The following is a 24,586-nucleotide window of genomic DNA, read 5'->3' on the forward strand; positions in this document are numbered from 1 at the left end:
TCTTTCTTCTAACTTATCCACTCTATTTCCCCCCAAATATCCATGCCCTCCTTCATGAAGTCTAGATGTCTTCTTCCTCAGGACTTCCAGTAGACATCCTGACACCAGGTGTCAGATGGTATTCACTATCATCCACTGGGGCAGTAAGGCTATGATGAACTTGGAAGAGCTCATGTCTCTTTGACACCCTGATTTCATTTTCTTTGAATATATATATCCAGTAGTGGAATTGCTGAATCATATAGTAGTTCTGTTTTTGTGTTTAAGGAACCTCCATACCATTTTGTATAATGGCTTTGCTAGTTTATATTCACACCAACAATATGCAAAGATTTCCTTTCCTCCACATCTTCACCAGAACTTGCTGTCTTCAGCCTTTTTGATAATAGCCATTCTTACTGGGGTGAGTTGAGCACTTAGAATTACACCTAGAAATGTCTAAATATTAAGCAGAATAATGTTATACTAGATTAGATTTCAAAAGGATCTAAAAATATCAACCAATATTGTGCCATAGAAACTTTAGATGCAGAGAAAGGCTAGAGAAAAGTAGCAGAAAATTTAAAAACACATACATACTCATAGGGGGAGAAAAAAACCCCACATCTTGCTCTCTTATAAGCTAAATGGCATTTCTGTGGCAGAGCTAGGACTACCATAGTTAAAGCAAGTAATGCAGTAAAAACATTTTTTAAGTATGGGATAAACTTGAAGAGTACTATGATAAACAAATAAGAAATTTCTTTGAGAAATATTTACGTTTGTGTTTTTGTGGGGAGCTTGGGGGCTTTTATTTACTTTGTTGTTATTGTTTTTAATTTGACCCACTCTCTCTCAGTTGAGGAAATTTTAAGATAATTAGTAATAAGAAAACAGTTTCCTGGACTGTAACACCTACACCACCTGAAAAGACTTTCACTTGAAGACAAGACCACAAGGGAAACAGGACCAGAGCCCCCCAGTGCATGGTCATGGACACGAATTAGGCAGCTTTGAGAACAGTGGACACACCATAGCATGTGGGTTACTGCCACTTCCCTCTGTCCTCTGTCGGGTTCATGGAAGTTAGGGGTCTGCAGAATTGAAAGTGATGGGATTTCTTAAGAGTTTCTAGAAATGCTTAGAAAAATATTTCATAAATATCAAAATAAAAAAAATGTTTTGAGGTAGGTACATGGAACACACAAAGTAAATTCTGAAGAAACTTCTAAAGGGACAGTGATTTGCAGTGTCAGTACTAAGCCTTATAAAATAACAGATTTGAAAAAAGGGCAAAAGTATCTACACTTGAAATGGTGTGATAGTCTCATCAAGGCACAGAAAGTTAAATATCTGAATCCCTGTCTGTTAACATCAGGGGAAAAAAAAAATAAAACCTCATAAATAACTCAGGAAATAATTTCCTATACTTGAATTTTTTTAAAAAAAGAAGTTAGAAATTGTGCAGTTTTAACTCACAGTAAAATAGAAAACATAGCTATTCCACCACTTTCCCTTGGTGACTAATACTGAAACTGGATGGTTGATAAATACATAAAAAATAAAATACCACTGGTGATTTAATAAACACAATCAAAGTGGAGCTGTGCCTGGCTTACAGATTCACTGAGCACTGAGCACTCTTCATAAATTATATGAACACTTCCAGCATTATATCATTTTAGTTGGTGCAGAATAAAACATCCCACTGGCCATAGTTCTCTTCCATGCTCCATGCTTCTGTGTTGATAAGACAGACTATTATAGGATTTCAACAAAATACGTGAATTCATCTCCTTCTCACTGAATAGTCCTGGTTTGTGCATGTAGCCTACATTATCAGCAGTTCACTTTATGTGTTGCCACTAAAAGTAGGCAAGAAGAAAGCAGATTGCTCACCTCTTTGTTACTATTTTTTGTGTTTTCTGTAAATAATTTTAAATAAAATTAGTGATGAGGAATGTTATGGTTTGGATGTGAGGTGCCCTCCCCCTGCCCCCCTGAAAGCTCAAATGTGAGATAATGCAAGAAAATTTGGAGGAGAAATGATTGGGTTATAGCCTTAACCTAATCAGTGAATTAATCCCTGATGGGATTAACTCGGGTGGTAAGGGTGTGGTTGGAGCAGGTGGGAATTAGGGCATGGCTTTGGGTATATATTTGTATCTGGAGACTGGAATCTCTCTCTCTGCTTCTTGATCACCATGATGTGAGCTGCTTCCCTCCGCCACACACTCTGCCAATGATGTGTAGCCTCATCTCAAGCCCCAAGAAATGGAGCCAGCCTTCTATGGACTAAGACCTCTGAAACCATGAGCACTCAAATAAACTTTTTCTCCTCTATGATTGTGCTGATTGGGTCCTTTAGTCACAGCAGCGAAAAAGCTGACTAAAACAAGGAATAAGATTCACATCTATAAAAACTGAAAATGAAATGTACAATGAAGAAGACACTGGAGGTGTGGTATGCATTACTTTGCACTGCCTGAAGTTCAGCTCTGAATGAGACTCACAAACTCTCCCCACATCTTTGGGTCTTCCCGAACATGTGCCACTGGTCACAGTTATGCTGTTTATTTTTGGCACCCTTTGAAATACCATACAGGTGTGTTGCTTCTACCACTACTCTGACTTTAGCAGGTTGTAAGGCTTCTGTGATTGCCACAGCAATTTTATTTCATGAGGTGCTCTTGAACTTGCACTCTCCTACTATAGATATCTACAACCCTTCCAAGCTTGCTGAGACCAATGATTTACTTGGTAGGAAAATAACAGGTAGGGATATTTCCATCAAATGGAACCAGATGATGTTCACACATAGAAAATATCTATGTCCTTCACAATTGCCATATCATCATGATCTTCATCAAATAGATCATGGTTAAGGACATCTGAGATAGTCTCTTGGTAGCCCTTGGTGAAGAACTGCATGGCCACAGATGCCTATTAGGACCATTTGAGAAGCCCCTTCCACTGCAGGTTGGTGCTTAGCCAGTTCAGGTGTACCAGTAAGCAGCCACCAGATTAGGGAGGTTGAGCTAGTCATCCTCTGCATCACAGGGCCCCTGGTCCTTACAACAATGGGCGGACTGGAGGCTTGGTCATCAGGGATTCTCTGCCTACAGTCTTGGCCCAGGCCACAAAGGCTCCCACTTGGGAAACCCACTGGCGTTCTGTTGTGGCATTTCTGCCACACTTCTGGGCCCTTTTCCTTAGACCCATCACCACCTCTCCAGGGAGACCCAGGGCACTTCAGGGATGTAAAACTTTGCATACTGCCATGGGCAATGACTTGCGGCCTGAGTCACCTAAGGAAGGTAGATGACCTGCCAGACATGTGCTGAGTCAAGGGCACCACAGACTCCAGACAGGCTGTTTTTGAGCTCATTTTTATTTTCTTCTGTTTGGTCTATCCTGTTATTGATGCCTTCTATTGCATTTTTAATTTTGCCAAAGGTATTTTCTTGATTCAAAAATTTCCATTTGAGTTTTTAAAATTGCTACTTTTTGTTATGCTTCTCTGATACAGCATTGAAACGTTTGTCAGCATTTTCTTCAAGTTCCATAAAGCAATTGTTTTAAATTTTCTTAGAATTCTCCCACACCAATGACATTCTGGTTTGTTGCTGGCACTTTATTTGACTATTAGGCTAGGTCATGGTTTCATTTAGGCTCTTGATGCTTGTTATGTGTGACATCATTTGGGCATAGATGGATTAGGTGTTTATTTCAGTCTTCCTAACCAAGCTTTGTTCCTGTCTGTGTTGCTAGTAATGTTAAGCAGGATGATTGCTTTTTCTAAGCCTGTAGCTATTTCCATGATCTCAGTACTGGACGTTGCCCAGCTCTGGTTTTCTGAGGGTCTACTGTTTGTGGGTTGTCACTGTTTCTGCATTAAAGGGTGATCAAAGCCCAGGTTTGTCCCTAATACACTCTTGACGTGTTGTTATAAATGAAGCAGGGGAGTATCCAGAAGAGGTGGTCCATCTCCACAAGCCTGTCCTTGGGGTTGACATAGGCCCAGTTGCCTTATCCACAATTCTAGGCTGTGCCCAGGCCACTGCAGGATTCTGCTCAACTCTGGAAAGAATGGCCATGGGTGGACTAGCCCTGGCTCTTATGCCATGCCTATGGCTATCAACACCATGAAGTTGTGTCACACCCTGAGCCCACAGCCCACCAAGACCAGTATATACTGTGGTAAAACTAAGGCTGGCGTTATTATGGTCTATCTATTGCTAAGGTGGGCTCATGGTCCAAGACTACTGCAGTCAGTCACAGGTGATGCTGATTGCAATGAAACCCTGATAGACTGGAGCTGAGTGGCTTTTCCCAACACTGGAGCTATTCTAGAGGCACGGTCCCCAGGTTCTGTCTCCAGACTTTGTCCCTATTAAGACCTGTCCAGTGTTGGGTTTTACCATCCCATCATTTAATTTCAGGGGAAAGGTCTATACTTAATACCATGACCCCACTGTTCAATGGATAAGATCCTGCTCCACACTTTGTTGCCCAAGGTTGTATTGTTAGTGAAGGCAGCCCCTTGCCCATCAAGGCTGATGTGAAGCTAGGGCACACCTGAATCTCAAAGCTGCAAGGAACTTCACCATGTCTCAAGGGTCACCAAGTACCAGGCCACAGCTGGTATTGATGCAGGAGGGGTTTTGTCCTGCCAAGGTGCCATCTCCTCCTATCGTGGAGGGGTTTTAGAGCTTCATCTAGAAGTGCTGGCCTGAGCCTGGTGATAACTGTGCTATAAGAGGTTGGGGGCCAGGTGGTGTAGATAGTTCCCTGATCATCAGGGCTAACACAAAGCTGGATTGCATCTAAGTGTCCCCTGTCTTTGAGGAAAGGAGGACTGCCCCAAGCCATCTCCAAATCTGGAAATGATGCAGACCAAAACTTCAGTCTGCCCCAGTGGATTGTCTAGAGGTTCCTTCTGTAAGCTCTGATCTGTGCACTGGGTCTTTGGTTTCTGGTGGGTACTGGGTCTCACTGTGGCATGTTGGCACTGGGCTCTAAGACTAAACCCTGTGCTACCTTTTATGCCCTACACCTCAGTGAGTGAAGTCTACTCCCTGCTCTGCAGTCTGAGTTTGGGGGGTTGGAGGGTGGAGGAAGTTTACTTGTCACCTGGTTAGTACAGTTCCAATAGTTCAGTCCATGGGTATTGTCCTGGCAATTGCTGCCATGGAGCTTTGCCCAGCACTAAGTTTCACCATAGTGAGCCTGGTGCTGAGTTTCCAGACTGAGGCCTGGATCTAATTTTTGATACCTCCTCTGAGTGGGAAACATCTTTCTCCATGCTGGGATGCTGGGCATTATGGGAGAGGTGACAAGGGAAGCTCCCTGATTCCTGCTTTCTTCAATGAATCTTTTTATTCTGTTGTACTAAAATCAAACACTATAGTTTCCTGCCTCTTTGTGAATGTAGTTTGGTGCATAGTTATTCAACTTGGTATGTTGGTGGATAGTTGATGGCTAGAGAATCTTACTCAGCCACATTTTTGCTCCACCTCCTAGGTTACCATTTCCTAAGTTCAGAGGAAAGACCATTAAGTACCTAGTTTAGATAATTTTTTTATAAATCGAAGCCAGTAAATCCCTGCCAGTCAACCTGATGATTAATTCTGGAATTGGAATATAGTGGAGAAATCAAATTAGAACACAATCACACTAACTTTAATAAAAATGCAACTAAAAACATTTATTGAGTTAGTTATGTATGCCAAGCACTGTGCCAGTTGCTAGGGATACAAAGATAAATTGGGCATGGTTCCTTTCCTCAAGGAGATTATAGTCTCAGGGTAAAACAGGTGAACAGGAAAGCATATCTGGCACAGTAATATCATTTCAGAGTCAGTAGTTTCATTGAGCATGCAGAAGTCTAAGACATATCTAAGTAAATTGTATGGCATCTGCCTTACTCAGTTTATTATGCCTCTTGGATTGTCACGTGAAAATCTCATTTTGTGAAATAGGCCATTGATCAGACCCTTAGGAATTTAATGCTGTGAGTGGGCCCTCAATTTGCCAATTTCACATAAACCCATGTATACATGTATCAAAACGTTACATTGTACCCCATAAGTAATATAATTTTTGTTTTATTATATTAGTAAAAATAATTTTAATTTTAAAAATTGTTACCTAAATGCCACGTAATCAAGTTTCTAATGACAGAGAGGGTGATGAGATAGCAAGGAAGAAAAGGTGAAGTGGCAACATTCCAGTGGAAATAGAAAAAAAAAATGGAATATAGAACAGAGATGGTCAAATTTACCTGACACTGAAGGGCCTTGCTCTCTAAAACAGCTATGAAAAATCACAAGAATGAGTTCAGAAATAACTTGAAAAATATTAACAGTGAGTTCAGAACTTCACTATAGCATTCACCTAAAAAACAACTGGTGTGTTTGTCATATTTATCCAGGGAATAAGATGTGTGTGGATAGGTTGAGCATCCCTAATCTAAAAATCAAAAATCCTGAATACTTCTGAGCCTTGACATAATACTATAAGTAGAAACTACAGATGACCACACACAACAGGTTGCAACCAAAATGCAGGTACCCCATATATAAACTATCAATTACTTTTAGGCTACATGTGTGGTGTCCATAAAACATACATTAATTTTGAGTTTAGACTTGGGTCCTCCTCCCAAGTCATCTCATTATATGCATGTGAATATTCCAAAATCTGAAAAGATCTGAAATTCAAAACACTTTGATCTAAAGATGGGGGAGGTTGGAGGGAGTTGAGATATTGTTGGATTTTATAGACTTAGCTCATGTTAATTTGGACACTAACAAGTCCCAAATCTGTAGAGTAGTCTGCTAAGCTAGAGACTCAGGCAAGAGTTGATGTTGCAATTAAAGTCTGAGGACAAACTGAAGGCAGAATTTCCTTTTCCTTAGAGAGTTCATAGAACCTAAACTCTATTAGGATCTTCAACTGATTAAAAAAGGTCCACACACACTAAATTATTTGTCTTAGTCAAAGTGAACTGATATACTCATTAACCTCATCTGAAAATACCTTTACAACAACATTCAGACTAATGTCTCGATGTGATGGCCTAGTTAAGTTGACACATAAAGTTAACATCCAATCAGGCTATATAAAATCATACAATTAAAACCGAAGGGGTTATGGAGAAAATTGGCTTAGAAGGACCAAAAATTTCATAGGTGACTCACTCCAAAAAATCAATACCTGTTAGAAATAATAGGGCACTTTTATGTACAATAAATTGTTGGGAATGCATAGATAAATACTAGGGTCAGTATGTCACTTCACTCTGAAATCATGGAAGCTTATTTGTAAAATGTGTGTTAGAAGATATTATTGCTTGGATCTGAAATATCTCTAAAAGCTCAGGTGTTGAGGGCTTGGTCTTTAATTTGGTAGAGTTCAGGAGTTGAGCTTTTGGGAATGATTGGGTCATGAGGATTCTGACCCTATTAGTGGATTAATCTCCTCACAGTTGAATAGACTCTTGGGAGGTGGTAAAAAGTACAGAAGTGTGACCTCGTAAAAGGAAGTGGGTCCTTGGAGGCATACCCTTGGGGATTTTATCTTGCCCTCCCAGTCTCTCTCTCTCTCTTTCTCTCCTTCCTGGCTGCCATGAGGTAAAAGCTCTGCTCACCATGTCCTCTCTACATGATGTTCTTCCTCACCACAGGCCCATAGCAAGGGAGCCAGCTGATTGTGGATTGAAATTTCTGAAACCAGGAGTCAAAATAAATCCTTCTCCTCAAAGTTGTTTAGGTCAGACATTTTGGTTACAGCAATGAAAAGCTGACAAATGCAGAAGGGTTGCAGCTCATAAATTATGGTGATATGGTGAAAGGAAAGTTAGTTAAAATTAGTGAGAAAGTTATAATGCAAAATGTGGATGGGTGGGGCTTTTAACACACATATGTGTCAGAAATAATTGGGCTGGGGTTGTGGCTTAGCAGTAGCATACTTGCCTGGCATGTGTGAGGCACTGGGTTTGATTCCCAGCACCACATAAAAATAAATAAAATAAAGGACGATCAACAACTAAAAAACAATGTTTAAAAAAAATCAAAAATAATTATACTAAGGTTTATGCCAGGAGGTAAGTGATAGATAGAATTAACAGAATTTTATGCTGTCATCAATATTCTTTTTTGTCAAAAAGTCAAAGTCATTGCTGAAATTGAAAGGGAGAATCTGATAGTGTATCTATGCCTGCTTCAAACACAGTACATTGTTTGGTAAGGATTCACTGAATGAGTGAATGAATAAATAACAATAGATTTTTATACTGACTATAAATGGAACAATTTTTGTATCATATGTAGAATTTTAAATTGGCAATGTTTGCTTGCCTGGGTTAAAAAGATGAGGGTTGCGTTGATTCAAGGTAGGGAACCATAAATATTCTAGCAAAAGAAAGAATTGTGTACTGTGTAGCCCAATCTGAACACAAAAGGAGGTAAACACAGGTGAATTCTAGAGGAAGAATAAGAAAGAGAGAGAGGGATGAAAAATGTCAGGGCAATGAGCCGCCTAATGAAGGCAGAGTGCTGCAGTGAAGATAGAGTGTACAGAGCTAAAGGCTTTGAATGGGTGGCCTAGCATATCCCTGGATTTCTTCTCAGACATAATGTACATCATAGCCACAGCTCCCAGACTCTCTGGTGGGGGACAACAGCTGTTACTATAATTCCTGTCTCTTGATAAGAATTATCTAGGTAGTTGGGTAGGAGTGAGTCCATGAGGAAGTCAGACTAAAAGGTGATGGAGAAATTAGCACTTTCAATATTTTACCATAGTACCATGGATATCATAAGCAATCATATTTACCTTAAAATAGAGCCAAGCACTTTCTAACAATCTGTACCATAAGAAAATGGAATGGGCTGCATTTTGAAATCTGATATGCACTTTTCCAGGGTACACAATAATGCTCTGGCTGCTCTTAATATTAGCTGTTACTAACAATAGGTTGTGGTTAAAGGTATTATTAAATTACTGGAAAATTGGATTGGATGTTACTCAAGGAACAAAAAATTAACTGATTTGTACATTTTGTGAGGTTATTAAATAATTGATCACAATATATTGAATAGTTCACATATTTTTTACTTTTCTTTAATTGGCAATGTACACATAGATATACATATGCAATATATATATACACCAAAGTCTACCACTCAGTTTCCTAAATATGCAAAATGAAAATAAAACATTTTCAGCTTTTTGTAGGCAGATTAAAGGGCTGAATTTAACATCTGAGAGACTACAAAGCACCATCAGAGATAGCAAGTTTCACTCTACTCCTCTCAGGCTTAGCAACATTGAGGATGTCTACTGGTCAGGATGCTAGGACCCAGGTCTTGATATATTATAACTTCCTCAAAATGTGAAGCTTAAGAAATCCTTCAACTGTACTTTGCTAACACTGCCCACTGACCATACCTTTTAACTTTAGCATACATAGGAATAATCTGGGGCACTTATTTAAAACACAGAGCCCTGGGCCCTAGACTGGGAAATTCTTATTTGTAGATGTGGGATGAGGAGTTGAATCTGTAGTTTTGATCAGCATTGCAGAGACTTTAATGTGGTAGTTTGTGGGCCAGTTTGAGAAACACTAGCCTAACATGATCAATCCTAACAGTTGATCAATTTGGTCACATGTCATTGTAACTAATTAATTTTTTTATCCATTTAATCTCATTAATCTGAAAGATCAGTTAACTCATATGACTATAAGCATAAACAGAACCTCATTGTAAGGCCTTAAAGAGTTGATTTTTTTTTTTAACTTTCAGACTGCTCAATTGCTAGGTTTATAAAATAGTAACTGTATTTCCTCCCAGTGTTGTTTAAAGAAAGAACTATTAAAACATTACAAAACAAGTTTTAAATGTGAACACTTAATGGCAGAATACTGTCAGCATATTATGGAAATTAAATAATTACTATGAGGGGAATTGATTTCAGTGTTGTATAAAAGTACATGTTTCTGCTCGACAAGGAGTAACTCGAATTCTGATATGATTTGATCTACTATTTTTATACTGAATATGCATTACTGGAAATAGGTCACAGCAGGAAGACAGATTAAGGCAGTTTAAAGTAAAATAGAAACTGTAGAAACTATAAAAAAATAAATTTGCAATTACAATAAGAGAGCAGAGCTGTCTGCTTTTCTTTGTTTACTCAGTAGCCAATATAATCCTCCTCTGTTTCACACACACACAGTTAACCCTTAGGTAACTGCAAGTCACATTCCACGTTCTCCAATGGAAAGGGCATTTTTTCTTTCTGATTTCAATATTAGTACAAAGTATGTTTATCATTCTGTCAGTTAATGTGGAACTGAGTGCTCTATAAATATTAAACTTAAGAAACCATAATCTGGGCCAATGTAAATTAGAAGACAGATAAGAATCCAGAACAACAATCAAAGGCATTGAGGAGGGGTGAAAAGGGCAAGATAAAAACGTGAGAGGTATGTAGAAATTATAGCAAATATACAGTAGTAAGAGTTTTTGATGCCTGAGTATCGACGTGGAAGCATAAATTATTTGACTGTGGTATTTTAATGGGTGTTTCCTTAAACATTGTTTTGGAAAGAGTAATTTCCTACCACAGTGTTTCTTGAACACCATTCTCCTGACACTGGTTATTTTGTTATTCTTCTAAGGTCCCCCTTAGGTTTTTGTCTCATAATGCTTGTTTTAGCCAGCGTTTTCACTGCTATGACTTAAAGATCTGACAAGAATAGTTTTAGAAGAGGAAAAGTTTAGTGGGAGCTCATGGTTTCAAAAGTCTCAGTCCATAGACAGTAAGCTCCATTCTTCCAGGCTCAAGGTGAAGCAAAATATCAAGGTGGAAGAGAGTGGTGAAGAGAAGCAGTTCACATGATGATCAGATAGCAGAGTGAGAGACACTCCACTCACCAGATACAAATATATAAGGCATTGCCCACCTCCTCCAGTCAGACCCTACCCTCCTTCAGTTACCATGAAGTTATTCTCATGAGGGGATTAATTCACTGATTGGATTAAGACTTTCATAACCCAATAATTTCTCCTCTAAGACTTCTGGCATTGTCTCACACATGAGCTTTTGGGGGAGACATTTCACATCTACACCATAACAGTGCTTAATGTTTTTGCTTTCTGGAACTCTCTTCCACCAGATGAAGCCAAAACGTTCATTTTCATATTTTAAACAAATCCTTGAATAGTATCAGCTTCTGGGTGAAGTATCTGTGACTTCTCCATCTAAAATAATATTTTGGGATTTGGGGCAGTGGTCACTGTCTGCTATATAGGAAATTTGGCCTCCTCAGGGAGAGTTCCCTGAGATAGATGAGTTATACTTCATCCATAAATGACAGACTGATAGTATTCTGAGGATACTGCATAGAACTGTGTCTAGAAAGTTAATAGTCACACATTACAGAATGAGAAATGACCCAACTAAATCCAGATAAGTTTTCATGGCCGGCCCTCCTAATCTGGAAAGCCCCCTAGACTTTTAATGGAAACCAGGTAAGATTTAAGAGATGTTATGATGGCAATATGGCAGCAAATGTCCCTGATTATGAAGAAATCCTTCACCCGAGGTTCTAGCCAAAAAAATTCCACTACAATTAGTCCCAGAGCAGCTTGAAACTACAAGTAAATATGTCTTTTTTGTGGCACAGAGCCACTTTCTCCAGCCATCTACCCCTGCTCCAGGTCTCTTAAATTCACATGGAGCTGCTGTAAGCAGAAAAAACAAAGGATAAAGCCCAGGAGTCTCTGTGTCCCAAGGGAAACAGGTCATATGCCTCCCATCCAAATATGCTGAAGAAGTCCCATCAGGAGAAGGACTTAATCTTTTATGGTTCTGTTGGATACAGGAATCCAAATAACCATTCTACCAGGCTCCATTGGGGGAAATCCTGCTTTCAACTGATAGTTAATGGAAGCTGACAAAACCTGTGGGTAGGACCATTTGGGTCTATTCAGTGGTCTCCACCATATACAGTAAATACTGAATACACAGAACATCTCTCAGTCTTGAAGATTTACACACAAAAAATGATAGTGGACCATCCCCACCCAATCTCTTTTGTCCTTTCTTGAGTATTCTAATAAAAACAGTATAAAATTTCAGGTAAAGGAAGAATATTGGTGTTTTGAGTAAGAACATAAAAGTAGCAAGGATAATAAGTGATGCAGTATGTTAATAAAACATCCCTGTGCCCTTAGTGAGGGGAGCTGAAGAGCAATAATCAATTGAATTCAGTTGTTCTCCTATAGCCTATAGACACAATTATTCTAGACATAGTGATTGTAACTGAGGTTATCCTGCAGCCCCCATACTGAGGATTAAACTCAGGGCCTCATTCATGCTAGGTAGGCACTTGACCACTGAGCTATAGCCCTAGAAAAATCGGCACTGATGTCAATGCCTTCTTTTCTATTCCAGTGGAACCAAAGAATTAAGATCAGTTCTTGGTGGTCATTGTCATGTCTTTTGTGGCAAATCAAAAATGCACCTTCCCAAAATATGAAGGATTGTTGAGATACAGGCAATTAAGAAGAAGCAGATGCAAGGAAGCCCTATGTCTTTCTTCTGTCTAAAATCAAAATATAGATTTACAAAGATAAAAGGTATTTTGCCTGATACCCTCTCTACCAGGGAGAACAAGTCAAAGACAATATTAGACACTACCAGCCCTTAGATGGTATCAAAGGAATCTATATGAAAAATTTGTACTAATTAGCCTTTATGTGTCAACTATTGCCACCCATGAAGACTCAGATTCCTTTCTTTTGTCACTTCTCTAAAAATTAAAAAAAAAAAGTGTTGTTCTTTGTAAAGACATTGTAGAATCTGAAATTCAAAGCCATTTCTTTGAGAATTACTCAATTCTTGGCTATCTCCCAGTTATAAATGAAACAGATAAATAAATTTCCATTTGTTTTTCTTTTGTTAATCTGTTTCTTATTACATGTTTCCATTCCAACTAATAACTCATGAGGTTTGAAGAAGAAGTTTTCTTCACCTACTTGTTCATGCTGAGCAAGCCTCTAACGAGAAAGCCACTGAAAAGTGTCAGGCAAGGGAGAAATTTATTAACAGGTCACTAAAGGAAAACACTGTGTGTATAGAAAATTCAACAATGGGGAGTGTTTTTGTCAGCTTCTTTGCTGTTGTGACCGAAGAGCCAACAAGAACGATTTTAGTGGAGGAAAAGTTTATTTTGAGGCACATGGTTTTAGAGGTCTCAGTTGAAAGCAGCTCAGAACTTGACAACCAGGAATCAGAGAGACTTCTCCTCTCACAAGGACAAAATATACTTCCCAAAGCCATTCTCCAATAACCTACCTCCTCCAGTTACATCCTATCTACCTAGAGTTAATCCCTCTCAAGGGATTAATGCACTGATTAGGTTAAAATTCTCATAACCAATAATTTCACCCCTAAAGTTTCTTGTATTTTCTCACACATGAGCTTTTGGGGGCTACCTAATATCTAATCCACAAAGGGGAGATTATTACAAACTTTCTGGATGTCCATCAAATCTACAATAAATGTCATTCAAGAATACATGTGCATGTTGGCTAGATAACAATCCTCACATATAATGCCATCCTGCCTCAGAATTAATACAGGCTACCTCAAATGTACCTTCTCTATGGGATTCCCACTGCTCTTTTCCTCCCTCCCTAACTCTTTAATCTTACCTTTCCATCACCATCCACTAAATTTAATCCCAAACCAAATCATGGCACCCCTCCCTCCCTCCCTTCCTTCCTTCTTTCCTTCCTTCCTTCTTTTATTTCTTTCTCTCTTTCTCTCTTCCTTTCTTCCCAACTTGACCTGGGTGATCAAGTATTTCTGTTTCTGTGAAGTTTTCGTTTCTTTGCTTGCTTGTTTTCTGTTATTAACCTTGTGGTCTACCTCACAAACATCCATGTTTATTTCTGTCTCTCTCTATGAAAGTGGAGTAAGACAAAGAGTGTTGATGGTGACACAATTAAGGCAACAGAAATAGGATTTGAAAGAAGATGTTGCTGAAATTGCTGCTTTTGATGTGGTGTGCTGAAATGGGAAAACCCTAGTTAGCAAGCACCATAGGGAACAGAGGGAAGTGGAAGGTCTTAAGACGACATCCAAGGACTCTAAGGCCTTCTCTGCCAGAGTGTCATCTTCTGAGGTTGGGAATACAGAAGAAAAAGGAAATTTGGGATGGGAGAAGTGAGATAGAAAAGGAAAGGCAGTAGAGAGTAGGGAAGGGACAGTAAAGATCAACAACAGGACAAGCAAGTAGGCAGCCATTTGAACAGCCTAGGCATGTATGAGACAGTCCCTGTTTCTCAGAAAGGGTGTAATTCTCCATCTTGCAGAAAACAACTGCATGGTCCCTAATCCAGTTTGCTCCCACTGCAGGACAAATGAAATATCAAAAACCAATCAAGAGGAGCTTATCAACTTCTCCTTACTTGACTGACTTCTTACTGCTATAAGACTTAAATGGCACTCTTGCCCCTCTCAGGCACACTGTGCTGGGAATTCTGAATTTTTATCTCACATTCCCTTTTTTATAAAGTTCCTGCTCATTTGTTTACTTCCTCAACCGAGTTCATGTGTTCATTTTCTGATTCTGCCAGCAATAGAGGGAAAGTGATCAGTTTAAGTTTGACCTATAAAAAACAGGTTAGCTTGTATTTTCCTTTCCTCTTAGCTATAGCCATTCTTGTCAGTATATACACTGAGTACCATACATTTTCTGCAGGAATACCGTTATTTTAAAGCTATATAAAGAAAACTGCAAATGAAACCCACTTGTAAGGACTGTGCATGATCAGAGTTTTGTTCTTTGAGATAATCAGATTTTATGAATTGTTTAAAGCTATCTTTTCTTTGAATTTAGAAATATAGTGAGGTTATCCAAAGATAAATTATTCATTGTGTCCTTTATTTTCCTTAAAGAACTTTGTGTAGTCAAGAATTGTCTTTCCCGAAACAATAGCTCATGATGAGATATTTATTTGACTTTAATGTCTTTGTACCACATCCTCTTAGCACCTACAACACTGACCTGATATCAGCTCACTTGAAATTGAGAATAAGATACTGAATAATATATATTAATACTTTTTATTCCTATATTACTTTCTTGCTGTGAAAAGTCTAATGATTTTTTTGAAACAAAACCAGATAATTTGCTCTCAGAATTTTAATTATTAATTCAATACAGATTTATTATATATGTAGAAGGATCCTTTATGTCTGAACTCTTTTGTCCATCAATCTATCATTCCTCATTGTACCCAACCAGTTCTTCTGGGCTCTGAATTTATCTCATGTGTTTGGCATAGAGCACCATAGCACATTCTGCAGGTCTTTCCCTGACACTAGTAATGATCTGAAATTCCCTTGAAGACAGAGGTTCTATTTCCCTTACAGGATCCAAGTGTATTAATTGGAACTTGTTCTGTCATAAATAAAAGGTAGAAATATGATTAAACTCTTGTAAATAAGAAGAAAAACAGAAGCACTAAGCAAGTTTTACCTTAACCAACATCAAACAACTGTAGTAAAAGTTTGAAAGATGACCTGATTCTATAACCTCATCTTTCGACTCTGCTTTGTCTAATTCCCTGTTAATACAGCTACCCAGTGTGGTACACATGTACCACACAATACAAGTAGAAAAAATACGTGGTCTTTTGATAGCTTAGAAAGATTTTATGCCATTGATTGTGTCCTGAGTCACCACATACCTCTCCTTTGGGTTGAGTTTACTTCCACTTGATCATATGTTCTGAACAGATTGGCTCTATATAGTGATCTAGGGGTTATATGAATCCTCAAGGAAAAGGATGTTGGACAGGCAGCAGTTAACCACATAAAATAGAATCCCTAACGCTTACAACATCGACTTAGATGTAGCAAATACACAATAAATATTGCTAACCAAATAGAAGTAACCAGTCTTTTGAAAATTATATATACTAGTATTTGAAACATGCAGAAAGAGTAAACCATAGTGTCTCACATAGTTATTTTGTATGATGTCCAAAGAAAGTATACAAAATAGATCCAACGAGCCCAGATTGGGTATAGATCGTGGATTAGTGAGATTAGAGAAGAGCTGGAATGCAAGGTATGTTTCAAATGATGTTCCAGAAGTCATTCTCATGTAAGTATCTATAGTAAAACTCAATAACTTTGGGGATTTTATGGACTTGTACAACAGGGAAGTACCAGAGGGCTTGATTTCAGACAGCTGATTTCAGGGCTCATCCAAGGGCATCCGGGCTCTATCATTTCTTACTTCTGCTTCCCTTTGTTTTTAGTTTCATTTCTCCTGCAGATATATTTCCTCCAGGTGGCTGGTGGAGATGGCTACCAGCAGCCACAAATTCATATTCTTCCAACTTTTCAACCCACAGGGAGAATAATGTCTCCTTCTTACTTTCATTTCTTAAATCAAGGGAAAATATCAGATCTGCTCTGCTTCAATAAAGCATCCATCTCTGAACTGACTGTTATGTTCAGGACAATGGAGCACTATGACACCAGGCCTAGATCACATTCAGTTTGGGGAACACAGCACTCGGGATGGAGATAAAACATGCCAGGCAGCCCAAAACAATAAGCACGGCAAGTCACCAAAATGTGAAAATCTACCTCCAAAAGAAGAACTGAACAGACAGTCCACATAGAATATTGCTAGGTACAGAAAATTTTTGATATCTTTTAACTTAGCTATATTTTAGCTAAGTACTGAGATTATGCAGAAAAACAGTACCTGCTCTCAAGAATATTTTTTGTTTGTTCGTTTGAAAAATAGATGTAACCAGATACTTATAGCACCATGTGTTGAATGTGGCAATAAACAGATGATCACTGAGGATATCAAATTGGGTACTTCATTAATGTGATGAAGACAAAGATCTGGATAAGTCAGTAAGATTTCTTTTCTTTTTTATTAGAGCCTTATGGCTGTACTTAGTAGTTGGGTTCATCCTAATAAACTCATACATGCATGGAAATTGATTTCAGTTCATGACCTCCCGTTTCTCTCCCTGCTTTCCCTCCTGTCCTCTATCTCCTCCTCTTTAGCTTTCTTTACTAGATTTCCTTTCACTCATCTATTAATTTGTATTTGATTGGTTCCTTATGTAATCTTATCCTTCTGGCCCCTTTCCTTTAGTTAACTCTAGCTTTCCTTTATTTAACTCTAGCTTCCTCATATGAGATGAATCATTTTATCTTTGAGTTTCTGAGTTTGGCTAATTTCACTTAGCATGGTATGCTGTGCTCCATTTTCATCCATTTACCAGCAAATGCCATAATTTTATTCTTTTTAATGGCTGAGCAGAACTCCATCATGTGTGTGTATATACACAAATATGTATCACAATTTTTTAATTCATTCATCTCTTGATGAGGATTGTTGATTCCATGATTTAGCTATTGTGAAATGTGCTGCTATATATGTCTAGAAATTTGTCCATGTCTTACAGATTTTCTGGTTTATTGGAGTATAAATTTTCAATATAGGATCTCTTTATTCTAAGCATTTCACAGGGATCTGTGGTGATAACTCCTTTTTTCATCCCTGATCTTGTTGGTTTGCTTATTTTCCCTTTCTTTTGGTTAGTTTGGCTAAGGGTTTGTCAACTTTATTTCTTTTTTTTTTTTCAAAGAACCAACTCTTCATTATATTGATTCTGTGTATTGTTTCCTTATTTTTCAGTTTCATTGATTTCAGCTTTGATCTTCAGTATTTCTTGTCTTCTACTTGTTTGGGGGTTAGTTTTTCCTTTTCTAAGGCCTTGAGATGGAGCATAAGTTTATTTATTTGGTATGACTCTAATTTTTTAATGTGGGAACTCAGTGCTATAAATTTGCCATCGTATAGGCAGAGACATCATATAGACCAGAGATTTTGATACTGTTGCATATTTGTTCTCATTCATTTCTAAGAATCTCTTGATTTTTACTCTCATTCTTCTTTAAGCCATTTTTTTAAAGAGAATATTGTTCAATCTCCACATGATTTACAGTTTCTATTTTTTTTTCTTGCTATTGATTTCTTAATTTATTCCATTAGTATCTGATAGGATATATGGGATTATATATTTTATTTAATATTTGCTAAGATATGCCTTGTGGCCAAGAATATAATCTATTTTGGAAAAAGTTCCATACATAGTTGAGAAGAGGGTAAATTCAGCTGCTTTGGGGTTGAATATTCTGTAGTTGTCATTTAGGTCTGTTTGATTTTAGTGCTGTTTAGGTTGGAGATACCTTTGTTGATTTTTTGTTTTGATGAACTATTTGTGATAAGAGTGTGTTGAAAACACCCAGTATTATTGTGTTGGAATTTAATGTCAAATGTAAATCCTCATAGAATTTAATGTAAATTCTATGGGGAATTTAATGTCATGAAGTATTTTTTTTGTAATTTGGTGTGTTTACATTTGGGGCGTAAATGTTTAGTGTGGTTGAATCTTCTTGTTCGATTTTTCCCTTTACTAGGATGTAATGGCCTTCTTTTTCTCTTCTAAGTTTTGCTTGAAATCTACTTTGTCAGATATGAGGATAGCCACTCATTTTGTTTTCTTGGACCATATATCTGAACTATATTTTGCCATCCTTTTACCTTCAGCTTGTGGGTGTCTCTTCCTATACGATGGTCTCTTATAAACAGTATATATTGGGGTTTTGTTTTTTGATCCATTCTGCTAGTCTGTGTCTTTTAATTGGGGAGTTGAGACCATTAACATTCAGCATGAGTATGGATATATGTTTGTGGTTTCCTGCTATTTTGGTTTTTTTTTTCTGTATTTTTTCCTGTCTTTTCATTTAGTGGATTAGTCTTCTATTGAACGGTCTCTGTTTGCGGGCTTTGTCAATTGTTTTCTGTTCCTCTGTGTAAAGTTTACCTTTGAGTATTCTTATAGTGCTGGTTTGGTGCTCATAAATACTTTTAGTTTATTCTTGTTGTGTAATGTTTTTATTTCCCCCTCAAATTTGAAAGTGAGTATAGTAACCTTGGCTGACAGTTGTTTTCTTTTAGTGCTTTAGGGAGTTCATTCTAGGCCCTCCTTGATTTTAGAGTCTTGGGTAGAGAAGTTAGAAGTGAGATGTATTGATTTGCCTCTAAATGTGACCTGACCTTTCTTTCTCACTCAGGGGCACTCACCCACTGAGCCACATCCCCAGCCCTATTTTGTATTTTATTTAGAGACATGGTCTCACTAAGTAGCTTATTACCTTCCTTTTACTGAGGCTGGCTTTGAACTCACGACCTCTCCTGCCTCAGCCTCCCAAGCTGCTGGGATTACAGGTGTGCAACATCATGCCCAGCTGATGTTTCTTTCTAACAGCTTTTAATATTCTTTGCTTGTTTTTTATGTTAGGCATTTTGATTATGATATGTCGCAATGAGATCCTCATTTGGCTGAGTATTTGGAGTCCTGTAAGCCTCCTGTATGGGGATGCCTAATCTCGTTTCTGATATGGGAGAAGTTTTCTGTACCTACTTCATTGAAGATGTTCTTTATGCCCTTAGTTTGTATCTCCATGTTCTCTTCTATCCTAATTTGGTCTGTGAATGTTGTCCCAAAGTTATTGTATATTCTGGCAATGCTTATTTTTTTTTCCCTTTACTGCCTTCTGTGTATTTAAGATCATTTACTGTCTTCACTGCCTGAAGTTCTGTCTTCAAGGGCTGAGGTTCTATTTTCTATACCATCTAGTCTGTTATTGATGCCTTAAGTGAGCATGTAATTTGATTGATTTGTATTTCATTTCTAGGATTTTTGTTTGGTTTCTTTTCACTATTACTATTTCTTTATTAAAATGGTCTTTTATCTTCTGTAATTGCTCTCTGAATTCCTTCCTTAGATCTTCTTATAGTTCACTGAACGTTTTGATGATCAGGCTTTATAATATCTCTCTGGGTTTTCTTCTACTTCACTATCAGTGGTTTCCTTTGTTGGGGGATTGTGAATTTTGGGGTGAGTTTTTTTTTTTCCTATTCTCATTTTTTTTCCTAAAAGTCTTGGTCTTGCACATCAATTGAATTATTGAAGTAGATTCCTCTACCTCTTATTTTATTTTAATTATTTTTTGGTGCTTGTCCTTCTGTGTGTAGTTATCTTATTTGTTCTGGGACTTCTCCCTGTTTTTGATGTATGAGTAGATGCCAAAGGGTGGGACTTAAGTTTCCTCTCTTGTTATTCCCTTTTAGGTCCTTGTTGATGGTTTGGGGATTTCTGTCTCCTACCTTCATTGAGTTGGAGTAATGTGAGATAATATTTAGTTCTGCAGGAGAATTTCTAAACAATGAACTTTTAGTGTTCCTGTAGATTACTAGTTCCTCACAGAAAAACACTATTTGTTGCAAAAAACAAAATAGTAAACAGTGTTAAAGTAAATACCCTGGCCCTACTAGGATGTCTTCAGCATTAATTGCTACCAACGAACAGAAATGGTGGGTTCACCAAGTGTCAGCAGTGAAATCAATGACCATGAAATATCTCTGGCTTTAAAACAAATAGCATATGTCTATATCATCTACAGTGGTAATAATTGTGTCATCATTAATGGTGGGGGCAGGAGTTATATAAACCATTTAGTTCTGAATGATGATAAAAATATAGTTAATTGTGGAAAAGGAAATGGGTTAGGAAGTTAGAAAATGCAATTTCAGAAAGTGAACAGAGAATGCAGAAGAGCAGTAGTAGGCAACGTTTATATAGATGAGGAGAAAAACAGAAGAAGCACAGAATTGGGAAAAGAAAGAACAATAGAATTAGTCTAATAGTAGAAGATAAGATTGAAAGAGAAACAAGAGAAATCAATAGGCCATCATAATACAAAATCAAACTAAGATATACAATCCAATGAACCCGGATCCTCACAAGACAATGCTAGAAACAGATAATTATATTAAAAAGGCTGAATCAAAGAGAAAATAAGACAAATAAGCCTATATATATATGTCCCTGAGAGCATCAGGATAGCCAGAATTTGCACACAAGCAAATTCTGTGGGTTTGGTTCTCAGGTGCCTCTCAATAAATCATATGCAGGCACACACACTGAAGGAATAAGAGAAAAAAATTATTTTAAAGTATTATCAGAAAAGAAAAATCCAATATCTTTGTGTAGACTGAAGGGATCTTCTCCACTGATGTGGTCAAAATATTTGACTGAAATGGGTGGTCAATGTCTGTGTCCAACTGTCTCTCTTAACAATTATTCTGACAAAATTACTGATAGAGAAGTGGGGGACTTTAATCCTTTCCTGTTATAATGTTGATTTCTGAGTTACTATTTGGAGTGGCCCAAGATATAAGCTATTTGATATAAGACTCAGTTTTCCTTCTCCCCAGTATGAGGTTTAGTGGGTTAAGACATAGTCAGTATTTAAGTCAGTTTTTTTCTTTTTGCTTTGATTGAAAGACCTGACTAGAACAATTGTATGGGAAAACTTTATTTAAGGGCTGTGGTTTCAGTGGTCTCAATCCATAGAGAGCAGGCTCCATTCCTCATGGCTCCAGGTGAGGCAGTGACATCATGGATAAGAATGTGGCCGAAGGCAGCAGCTCACATGATGATCAGAAAGCAAAGAGAGAGATTCTACTCTCCAGATACAAAATATATACCTGATGGCCCACAATGAACCACTTCCTCCAACCACACTCCACGTGCCTCCAGTTACTACCCAGTTAATCCCACCAAGGATTAATTAATTCCCTTATTAGGTTAGGGCTATAACCCAACCATTTCTCTTCCAAACCTTCCTGCATTGTCTCGCATGTGAGCTTTTGGTGGACACCACATGTGAACCATAACAGTTTGCATTTTGACCCTTCCTACCAGATCTGTGCACTCTTAGGGTATTGTTTCTGCAGCGTATTCTCTGAGGGGGCCCTCAGTCAGGCAGGAAGGTGGCACTGAGATATATTTGGGCCTCAGGTTTTGTCAGGTGAGAGTGAAAGGTGTCTTCTTTGGAGAGACCAGGTTGATCTGCCCCTAGGGCTAGTCTTTGGCTGACTGCTTCTGTGGGTTTGGTTCTCAGGTGCCTCTCAATAAATCTAATTGTGTGTCAGGACAGCTGATCCTGCACTTGCTTTTGCTTAGGAGTTTTGCTTTCCCAGGTGTAGTTACTGAGTGTACTCACCCCTGCCAGCTCTGACTCCACTCCTGGACTGCTTCAGCTGGTCATGTGAGCCACCAGAACAAGGCTCCCCTTTGCCATTGCAGCTCAAGTCCCCCTAGGTACAGTCCACCCCATGCCTGCTTCTCTCATGTTATGCCAGAAACCACCTAGGTCCCTTGCTAGGCATCTACAGGAAAACTGGAATATTGTGGCTGTGTGTGTTTTCCTGATTCCCACTGGTGTCAGCACAGGCTCACTTGCCCCAAGATGGCTCCCACCTCAGCAATCTGCAGCCAGTCCCGATTCAGCACGCTTACCCAGCACCTAGTGTGCTTGAGAAGCACACCAGTTGCTGCCCTGCCTCTTAGTTCAGATAAATTCAAGCAGCGTTTTCGATTTCAGATTTCTCCGCACCCATAGGCACCACAGCACCACCTGGAAGGCGGCTTCCCCAAGTCCTCCTCCCTTTGTCGGTGGAGGGTTGTCTCTGGCAGCTGCAGGCCATGGTGGGTTTTCTTTTTTCATTTTCTTGTATCCAACGTTCTGAGTCCCCAGGCTGCTCTGAGTGTCCAGTATTAAATTCCAGTGGAATCCCTCTTTCACCCACATCACCAAGAAGTTGTATGTCTGCTACTTTGGTCTCATGCCATGGAACAGCTTGGAAAGCAGTTTACTCTACTCTGCCATCTTCCCGGATTCAAGGTCAGACTTCTTGGACAACGTGATTTCTGAGGTGAGTTAGGCTGAATTAAAATTTATTGGAAAAACTGGATATAGGAGAGATTTGTATGCTTGCACATAATTTGGTAGTAGTATAGGTCAGTTTAGTACACAGAACAAAAACAAGACAGTAGAACTTGTAGACTTAACTGAGGGGTAATTTATGGTGTTAGTCTTAGCCCATAGGGAATGTTTTAAGAGGAGAAATAATTGGGCCAGACTTTCTTTTACCTGGGTCATTTTTTTTTTGATACTAGAGATTGATCCCAGGGGTGCTTAACTACTAAGCCACATCTCCAACTCTTTTTTATATTTATTTTGAGACAGGGTCTCATTGAGTTGCTTAGGGCCTTACTAAGTTGCTGAGGCTGGCTTTGAACTCTCGATCCTCCTGCTTCAGCTTCCTGAGCCACTAGGATTACAGGCCTCTGCCACCTTGTCTGGTTCATTTTGACCAGAGAGAAGACAAAGATATAATAGTTTGGTAGAAGTTACAGTTTGCAAGCCAGAGGAGAGAAGGCCTATGTTGGTACACAGGCTGCAGAAACAGAGAAGACAAAGAAAGGGGCAATGAATGTTGGAGGTGAGAGAGAAGAAAGAACCAAAAAATTTCTCTCAGGTTCCCAGGTCTAATTGTGAGTGAATATTGAAGGAAGAACCAGGCAGAGTGATGAATTTGACACATTGCAAATTTTCTAGGTAGAAATTGATACTCATCATCCTCTTGAATATATATGAATCTGAAATTCAAGAAAAAAATCTGTGTTGGAAATAGAGAGCTATGATTATTAATATGTCAAAATGGATGAGATTATTCAGAGAAAAACTAATGAGTAGAACAGTGAACTGAAGAAGTAATGATATGGATAATATAATCGAAGTCTAGCAAGGACAGAAAGAAAGAAGAATTGGTGGTAACAAATAAAATATAAAGAATGTAATAATAAAACAAAACTAGAGCATAGAATATTTGAAGAGAGGAAGGGTAAATAGTAGAATCAGGGAGAGACAATAAGGTAGGATTGGTACAAGGGTTGTAGGACTAGCAATTGGAAAATTCTGTTAGCACTCCACTGAGAGTAGTTCAAATATGACTAGAGGTTTCTTATCTCCAGAACTGTGTTATTTCTCCTGCAACTCTTAGCCAGCTTTGTTGGCATTTTAGTGGGAGTAGAAACGAAGAGGAAGGGGGGGGGCGAGGAGGAAAAGGAAGAGGGGGTGGAGAAGAATAGAAAGAAGAAGGAGTATAAGGAAAGGAAAAGAAGGATAAGGAAAATAAGGACGAGGAGATGGAGGAGAGCATAAAAACAAAGTAAGCAAAACAGAAATTCGAGCCATGCTTGTAAGCTTGAAGCTTGAAATCAACTTTGCGACCCAGACCGAATAGAGAGAGAACAGAGACTGAAATAAAATAGAGGAATAATGAACTCATATAGGGCTCACAGAAGAGGATAAAATAGAGGTCAAAGCTCTTTGTTCTGATGAAGACCATGAAATCAAAGCTCAGTGCAGATGGAGTTTGGGAGATGAAGCAGGACAAATGAACAGGGTTAGGGGGTAGCTACTGGAGTTCCATATTTTGAGTTAATATTTGACCTTAGATGAAGGTGGACTGAGGAATCGGTGACTAATGTAGAAAGAAGTTAAGGCCATTTGGTTTAAGAAGGTCCAAATGAATATTTTAGTTCATTCAAGCTGTAACAACGAACTATCATAA

At 38.4% G+C, this 24,586-nt stretch overlaps 1 pseudogene; it reads right to left on the minus strand.

Annotated features, from left to right (window-relative positions):
* Nucleotides 1-2,471: 2,471 nt before the first annotated feature.
* LOC107136095 lies at nucleotides 2,472-22,654 on the minus strand (annotated as a pseudogene).
* Nucleotides 22,655-24,586: the final 1,932 nt, after the last annotated feature.

Source organism: Marmota marmota, unplaced genomic scaffold (genome assembly GCF_001458135.2).
Source record: "Marmota marmota marmota unplaced genomic scaffold, marMar, whole genome shotgun sequence".
NCBI classification, from domain to species: domain Eukaryota; kingdom Metazoa; phylum Chordata; class Mammalia; order Rodentia; family Sciuridae; genus Marmota; species Marmota marmota.